Source organism: Schistocerca americana, chromosome 11 (assembly GCF_021461395.2).
Source record: "Schistocerca americana isolate TAMUIC-IGC-003095 chromosome 11, iqSchAmer2.1, whole genome shotgun sequence".
In the NCBI taxonomy this organism is placed as follows: Eukaryota; Metazoa; Arthropoda; class Insecta; order Orthoptera; family Acrididae; genus Schistocerca; species Schistocerca americana.
Window position 1 is genome coordinate 139,657,517 of NC_060129.1, and position 8,643 is coordinate 139,666,159.

The following is an 8,643-nucleotide window of genomic DNA, read 5'->3' on the forward strand; positions in this document are numbered from 1 at the left end:
TTCATTTGTTTATACATGTTCTTTCCAGCATTACATAAAACTATGAACTGAATTGTTCAATGACCAAGTAACTTTGGCGCAATGGTCAAGCAGAACCCAACACAAGTACAGCTGAACAAACAGAATAAGTTCTGCACCAATTCCTAGTATTTCAACATCTGCACATTAAGAACTACTCATCTGATGTTCACTGTAGACAGCACCACGTGTCTTCCTGCTACCCCAATATATACAGTGCCTCATGCCTGAGTGGTGTTCTCTCTAGACCAGCATGTTGTTGTTGTTGTGTGTTGTTGTTGTTGTGGTCTACAGTCCTGAGACTGGTTTGATGCAGCTCTCCATGCTACTCTATCCTGTGCAAGATTCTTCATCTCCCAGTAACTACTGCAACCTACATCCTTTTGAATCTGCTTGGTGTATTCATCTCTTGGTCTCCCTCTACGATTTTTACCCTCCACGCTGCCCTCCAATACTAAATTGGTGATCCCTTGATGTCTCAGAACGTGTCCTACCAACCGATCCCTTCTTCTAGTCAAGTTGGGCCACAAACTTCACTTCTCCCCAATCCTATTCAGCACCTCCTCATTAGTTATGTGATCTACCCATCTAATCTTCAGCATTCTCCTGTAGCACCACATTTCGAAAGCTTCTATTCTCTTCTTATCTAAACTATTTATCGTCCATGTTTCACTTCCATACATGTCTACACTCCATACAAATACTTTCAGAAACAACTTCCTGACACTTAAATCTATACTCGATGTTAACAAATTTCTCTTCTTCAGAAACGCTTTCCTTGCCATTGCCAGTCTACATTTTATATCCTCTCTACTTCGACCATCATCAGTTATTTTGCTCCCCAAATAGCAAAACTCCTTTACTACTTTAAGTGTCTCATTTCCTAATCTAATTCCCTCAGCATCACCCGAGTTAAATCCACTACATTCCATTATCCTCGTTTCGCTTTTGTTGATGTTCATCTTACACCCTCCTTCATGACACAGTCCATTCCGTTCAACTGCTCTTCCAAGTCCTTTGCTGCTCTGACAGAATTACAATGTCATCGGCGAACCTCAAAGTTTTTATTTCTTCTCCATGGATTTTAATACCTACTTCGAATTTTTCTTTTGTTCCCTTCACTGCATGCTCAATATACAGATTGAATAGCATCGGAGAGAGGCTACAACCCTGTCTCACTCCCTTCCCAACCACTTCCTCCCTTTCGTGCCCCTTGACTCTTATAACAGCCATCTGGTTTCTGTACAAATTGTAAATAGCCTTTTGCTCCCTGTATTTTACCCCTGCCACCTTCAAAATTTGAAAGAGAGTATTCCAGTCAACATTGTCAAAAGCTTTCTCTAAGTCTACAAATGCTAGAAACACAGATTTGCCTTTCCTTAATCTAGCTTCTAAGATAAGCCGTAGGGTCAGTATGGCCTCACGTGTTCCAATATTTCTACGGAATCCAAACTGATCTTCCCCGAGGTCGGCTTCTACTAGTTTTTCCATTCGTCTGTAAAGAATTCACGTTAGTATTTTGCAGCTGTGACTTATTAAAGTGATAGTTCGTTAATTTTCACATCTGTCAACACCTTCTTTGGGATTGGAATTATTATATTCTTCTTGAAGTCTGAGGGTATTTCACCTGTCTCATATATCTTGCTCACCAGATGGTAGAGTTTTGTCAGGACTGGCTCTCCCAAGGCTGTCAGTAGTTCTAACGGAATGTTGTCTACTCCCGGGGCCTTGTTTCGACTCCGGTCTTTCAGTGCTCTGGCAAACTCTTCACGCAGTATCATATCTACCATTTCATCTTCATCTACATCCTCTTCCATTTCCATAATATTGTCCTCAAGACATCGCCCTTGTATAGACCCTCTATATACTCCTTCCACCTTTCTGCTTTCCCTTCTTTGCTTAGAACTGGGTTTCCGTCTGAGCTCTTGATATTCATACAAGTGGTTCTCTTTTCTCCAAAAGTCTCTTTAATATTCCTGTAGGCAGTATCTATCTTACCCCTATTGAGATAAGCCTCTACATCCTTACATTTGTCCTCTAGCCATCCCTGCTTAGCCATTTTTCTCTTCCTGTCGATATCATTTTTGAGACGTTTGTATTCCTTTTTGCCTTAATGATTAATGTGAAGTAATGTCCATCAGAAAAGAAAAGTTAAGATTATTCAAAGAACTTTACTCTGACAAATCTGAAGACTCTGGAAAGTTAACTACGCTAATGACTCAGCTAGTTTCCCCATATTAATTTTAAGCAACCTCGGGCATGTATTCAGTATGTTGCACTAATAAATCGTGAACAAATGTGACAAAACAAAAATATCAGGAAATGAGTGAATTTTTAATCATACAGACATTGTGCTAGTTTATTTTGATAAAAAATTGTATATTAATAACATTACAACCATTGCTTTGTACTTTTTACAAACCACCAAAAGATTTCAGATTTGAGATGTGACATTACTGTTGTAAAATTGTGATTTGTCACTGTAAGACATATGGTTGGTCAGAAAGCAACAGAGTAATTTGTTTACAGCCACATTGTGAAGAAACAGTGTCACCTGAAGCTTTTCATTGTGCATTTTCCTTTTTATGATTTTCTTAAAGACCTAACTTGACAATATTTCAATTCAGTTTGTTACATTTACGGTGATCGGTCACCTCTGGGGAAAGACCCTATTGGCTCTACTGGAGTTGTATCTGATCACTTTTTGGGTTTTCTTTTATATTTTATATAGGATAAATCTTCTTTTAACATTAGAGAGACAACGAACTGGATCACATTCCTCAGTTTTTTTATCACTTTAGCATTCATAATTTCCTTGATGTTCCTTTTGAGTGTTTTTTATGTGATCCAATTGAAATTCTTCTAGATTTCGATTAGATTAGATTAGTACTTGTTCCATAGATCATGAATACGACACTTTGTAAGGATGTGGAACATGTCAGGTTAATAAAAGGTGTCTATACAAGATATTACATTATGCAAAATGTTACAAAAAATTACGGCTGTAGTTTCCCCTTGCTTTCAACCGTTCGCAGTACCAGCACAGCAAGGCTGTTTTTGTTAGTGTTACAAGGCCAGATCAGTCATTCATCCAGACTGTTGCCCCTGCAACTACTGAAAAGGCTGCTGCCCCTCTTCAGGAACCACACGTTTGTAGACCAACATGCTACACGGAAATGCCGCCCTAACAGCTATGTCTTATTCCAAATGCAACACCACCTAGATGTCAGCTGCCATGCGGCTCATATCGTTTTACAAACAAACGTAACATGCAAATAATGAACATTATAATTTTTGCTTTAGTTAACTTAATATTGAACCACAACTTACCTTAAAATAATGTAACAGAAAAGAAAAGCCATGTTTATAGTATTTGGAGATTTACAGAAAGCTTTTGACAATATTGACAGCAGCCTTTGAAATACTGAAAGTGGTAGGGACAAAATACATGGAGCAAAAGGTTATATCCAAGTTGTACAGAAACCAGACTGCAGTTATAAGAGTCGAAGGGCATGGAAGGGGCAAAGGAAAACAAGGACAATTTTGGAAAGGGAATTGAAGTTCAAGGAGAATAATTAAAAACATTGAGGTTTGTCGATGATATTGTAATTCTCATTAATTAAAACTTCCGAGCTGAATTGCCATGGTCCATATATAAAACTTCTTCTCCTTCCTGACGTTTCGTTGCCGGCTGCGGGCAACATCTTCTGAGGTGAGTCGCTGACTCACCTCAGATGATGTTGCCCGCGGCCAGCAATGAAATGTCAGGAAGGAGAAGAAGTTTTATATATGGACCACGTCAATTCAGCCCGGAAGTTTTAATTGATGAAGACGCTGGCCGTGAAAGCTTACATGCTATGATATTGTGATTCTGTCATAGACAGCTACCGGTAATGACTTGGAAAAGACGTTGGAAAGAATAGACAGTGTCTCGGAAAGAGGTTATCAGATGGACATCAAAAAGAGTAATACAGAGTGGCGCACATAAAACAGGCCCAAACCGTAGTGCGAACGTGTGTGGGTAGCATTACTAGCTTGTCAGTTTCTTTGCCACCTTCCAGCAGCAGTAGTGTGTGATTAGTTCATACGGAAAGTAGTCGTTATAAACTGTGTACTTCATTGTCATGCCTTACTCCATTGAAGAACGTGTGTTCAATGTTGAAGAATATGTGCAGTCTGAATCCATTAAAGTTGTTCATGACAGCTTTCGCGAAAAGTTTCCTGAAAGTAACATTCCTGCAAAATCAACAATTCAGGATCTAGCGAGAAAGTGACATTCGACAGGCAGTGTTGTCAATTCAAAGAGAAATAAGGCACTGACTGTACGTACACCTGAAGTTGTGGCAAACGTGACGGCACACACTGAAAGAATCCCTACAAGTTAACACGACAATTATCACAGCAATGTGGAATATCTCGCAGGTTATGTCAACGCATCCTTCGTGGCTTAAAAATGAAAGTGGACACGGGTAAGCGTACACATTACTGTAATTGGTTGCTGCGGGACATTTTGATCTGTTCTTCCTTTTTTTCGACGGATGAAGCTCGGTTTCATCTGTCGGGTTACATTAATTCACAAAACACAAGACATTGGGCTACCGAGAATCGCCATGGCATACTGCAAAAGCTGTTATACGATTTAAAAATTGGTGTACGGTGTGCTGTATCTGGTAACAGAATTATCAGGCCATTGTTCTTCAATGAAACTGTCAACACACGTTTACTTGCAACTCTACAATGAATTTTCGGCTGTGTTAACTCCAAACGAAAAATGTCGTGCATATTTCCAGCAAGATGTGGCAACTTCTCATATGTCGGATTCGTCCTTCGCTCATATACATACTGATTTTACAGAAGAGAGGACCATTAATAATGGCTTGCGGCCACCCCGCCCTCCCGACTTGTCACCATGTGACTTTTACCTCTGGGGATTTACAAAGGCTAGAGTCTATCGCAACAATCCTAGAACACTTGACACATTAAAAAACAACATATGTGAAGAAATTTAGAACATTCCTCTAGGAGTACTGAAAAGTGTTTTCCTTAACATGCTTCGAGGTGCACAACTTTGCAAGCACAATCCAGTTCAATGTAAATACATAAAAGTGCAACCAGTCACTTTTTTGAAATAGTTTTCGAACCTTTTCAGGTTCATCTTCAGATGGTGTACAAGGAGTTAGATAGCTATTTCACAGTGTGATGCTGGGTGCTGGCTCTGTGACAAAAAGGTGCTTCAGTCTCACATGGCGCACCTCAATAATGCCACACAACACAGTTACATCATGGATAAAAACAGATGGGTAAAATCGGGCCCTTCATTTGACCTGTGTTGAGCTAAAGGCAAGAGTGTTCACTTATTTTGTGTATTTTCACACCCTGACCGTTATGGGAAAAAAACCTAATAAAGTTCTGGTACAACAAAATGTACCCTCTGCCATGCACTTCAGGTTGGTTTGTCGAGTACAGATATAGATGTCATATTCTATTTTTCATATTTCATATTTATTTATTTATTTGCCTGTAGACAACTGTTGTGTTGTATATGCATCGTCAGATGGTTATACAAATGATTATACATAAGGTCAGTGTTACATAGTTATACAGATTGTGGTACAAATGATTACACAAAAGTTAACATATGTTGTATGATTATAAAAAAGGTCAGTATGGTTGTATGACATAAATTACAGTTTCTTTGATCACAATCACATTTATAATAATAGAGAATCATACTTTTTCATTATGTACGAATTCACTTATGCTATAGAATGCTCTCTCCTTCAACCATGTCTCTACCACCATTTTAAATCTATTCTCATGCAACTCCCTCGTTCCATGTGATGTATTGTTGTAAAATGTTTTGCCAGCATGTAAAAAATTATTTTGGATTTTATCCAAATGTGTCCAAGAAATGTCTAATAAGTTCCTATTTTAGGTTTCATATAAGTGCACATCTGACCTGCTTTCATACATGTGGGCATTCTCTTTGACATGCATAAGTGCTTTAAGTATAGTCTGAGAACTGTAAAAATTTTGTGCTCAATGAAGTACTGTCTGCAAGAAGTTAAATTGCTCACACCAAAAGTACATCTAATGGCTTTCTTCTGCCAGAGAAAAACATCTTTTGCCCCAGCACAGTTCCCCAAAGAAGTATTCCATAATGCAGCTGAGTATGAAAAAAGGCATGGTATGCCATAAGTATGCACTCCTTACTGACACAATCCTTCAGTTTCCTAAGGAGATATAGAACTCTTGCCAACTTACTGCACAGATTTTCTGTGTGGGTATTCCAGCTCAATTTGGTATCAAGATAAATGCCTAGCAATTTTACTGAATGTCTGAGTTCATTAAGTCCATCACTAATATCTCTAAGGGAAAAGAGGATGTGTTCAGTTTTATTTAATGACAACCTATTTTCATGGAACCAGTTAGCTGCTTTTTCCATCATGGATTTGTTCATTTGTTTGACAACATTCACATCATTATGTGACGTGATAATGTCAATGTAGATGGACAAAATAATTTTAATGTGGACTTTGTCTCCTTATCCAGGGTTCGGAACAGAGTTGTGTACTCTGATCAGAATGCTTCAACAAGCTCCTTTCTAACATACAGCAAGAACTTGGGAATCCCTACCAAGCCAAAAGAAAATTTAAACACTTAAGTCAATAGCCATACTTTTGACAAAGTGTCTGGATATACAGAATCAGGGACTGAAAAGTCCTGTTAGCTACATGGCAGGTAGTAATGTTTATTACTGTATAAACCTGTCTGACCAGCAATCCTTGAGAAATACCATTGTAATCAAGAAAATATTGAGCAACTAATACTATATGAACAGTAAAACTGAGAAGACAGCTTCTTTACTAATTTACTCAATTAAATTTACATGCAAAGTTGTGAACAGCATTGAGCAATACAATGATGTATTAACAATAATCTAATATATAGAACAAGCTCTACAATAAGATAGTCGCACGCTAATGTAAACCTTGACTCATTTTTTCCTTGATGGGATCTGTGTACATCACGAATGAATGGATAATAAAAACTCACCTTAGAATTTTCATTCAATATTCGGGCCACTCTCTGCGACTGAACTGCGTTAGCTACTGAACTGTGCGGTTCGGTACCACAGCTCTTAAATCCAGTGCCTGGACAGTCAAACTGCAGATAGCAGTTCATACTGAGCGTTATCTGTGAAGAATGATGTAAGAGGGCACCGGACGTACCAATTAACAGAAACGCCACGCCAATGCTAACAGTAACTATCACTTATCTTACACACCACTTCAGTAATATCCTGCAATACTATTTACGTACTCCCTAGCCCACTCAATCAAAAGATGCGATAATATGGTGCAACATTGCCTCTGGTTCGTAATGTTGGGAGGTCAAGACGCCGCTGCTGTGACATTTGTTCTACTTTGCCGCTAGCAGAAAAGAAAGGAATGTGAATGAAAACTTGGAACGAGCGTCAATGACTTACTCACGAAAGTTTCTCAAGTGAATTGACATTGCCCGGAAAAAAAGATCATCATCTCTTTCTTCGCGTTGAAGGTCCAACACCTACTACATTACTGAAAATGCTTGTCCCCATGATCACAAAACAAAAATCGACAATGAGAGACGCATTTTCACCAAGTCAGTGCTTAACTATTGCGCTACGACTCCTTGCTATTGGCATTTGTTTCGAAAAGTTGAAATTTACTAGTGCAGTTGCACTTCAAATTAGGCCTATGTGAGACATAGTTACTGAAATGTGTCATTCAATCACACTTGTTCTAAAGGGTTATATTTGGTTAATATGAATATCTATACATACATCTTCCATCGTGGCTATAGAATATCGTTCCCTATATTTTGTGAGCATCAACTTACACGTTTTCGTACTCATCTGCTCTAACATCCCAAATGCTGGTAATGATGTATGCGTTTCGATGTACTCTCACAACTAACTCTTTAACTCATTCATAATAATAACAAACAACGCCAACAACAGCGATCATAAATATAAGTAAAAATTCCCAGAGACAAAAGCACGCGAATGCCTGGCAAGCACATTGTCAATAATCAATACTGCCCATTGACGTCACAATATAACCAGGAAGCGCAATATACAAGTATTTCAAATCTTTTTGATGTGCTCAATATTATTGTACAATATTATTGTGCAACCTGGCATTTAACACCCTCACGTTCAGTATTACTCCACACCTGGTAATACTGCGCAACACATTGGCCTTTCATGTGCTGCTAATTATCGGCTCCTAGACTGTCAGTAATATTACTGGCCGTCGATGGATACGATTCAAGCTTGCACAAAATGTTTACCTGTCTTATAAAATTAGATTTTTTATTGTGCAAATCTGACTGGACTGTACAGTCAGGCTAAAAAATCTTTGTGAGCTCATTGTATTGGCCAATTCCAAACTGTTCATTTTGCGCGATTTATCGTGTTGTGTAAACCGAAGTGTGGAAATGGCTTCAAAGTCAGCCGATCGTATGTTCGTCTTAGAATTATTGTAAAGGATGGTCCACAAGATGCCTTTTTTGTGTTAAGTTTGCACATGCGCATAGATTTTCAACAGCGGAACGATGCGTACGAATTTGTGCATGTTTAAT

At 38.5% G+C, this 8,643-nt stretch overlaps 1 protein-coding gene across 1 annotated transcript in view; it reads right to left on the reverse strand.

Moving 5' to 3' along the window:
* LOC124553679 (L-galactose dehydrogenase-like) overlaps positions 1–7,268 on the reverse strand; it is a 57,157-nt gene extending 49,889 nt beyond the window's left edge. The window contains exon 1 of the mRNA XM_047127564.1: positions 7,075–7,268. The gene's annotated coding sequence lies outside the window, so the exon portion shown is untranslated. The remainder of the gene's footprint in view (positions 1–7,074) is intronic.
* Between the last annotated feature and the right edge of the window lie 1,375 nt (positions 7,269–8,643).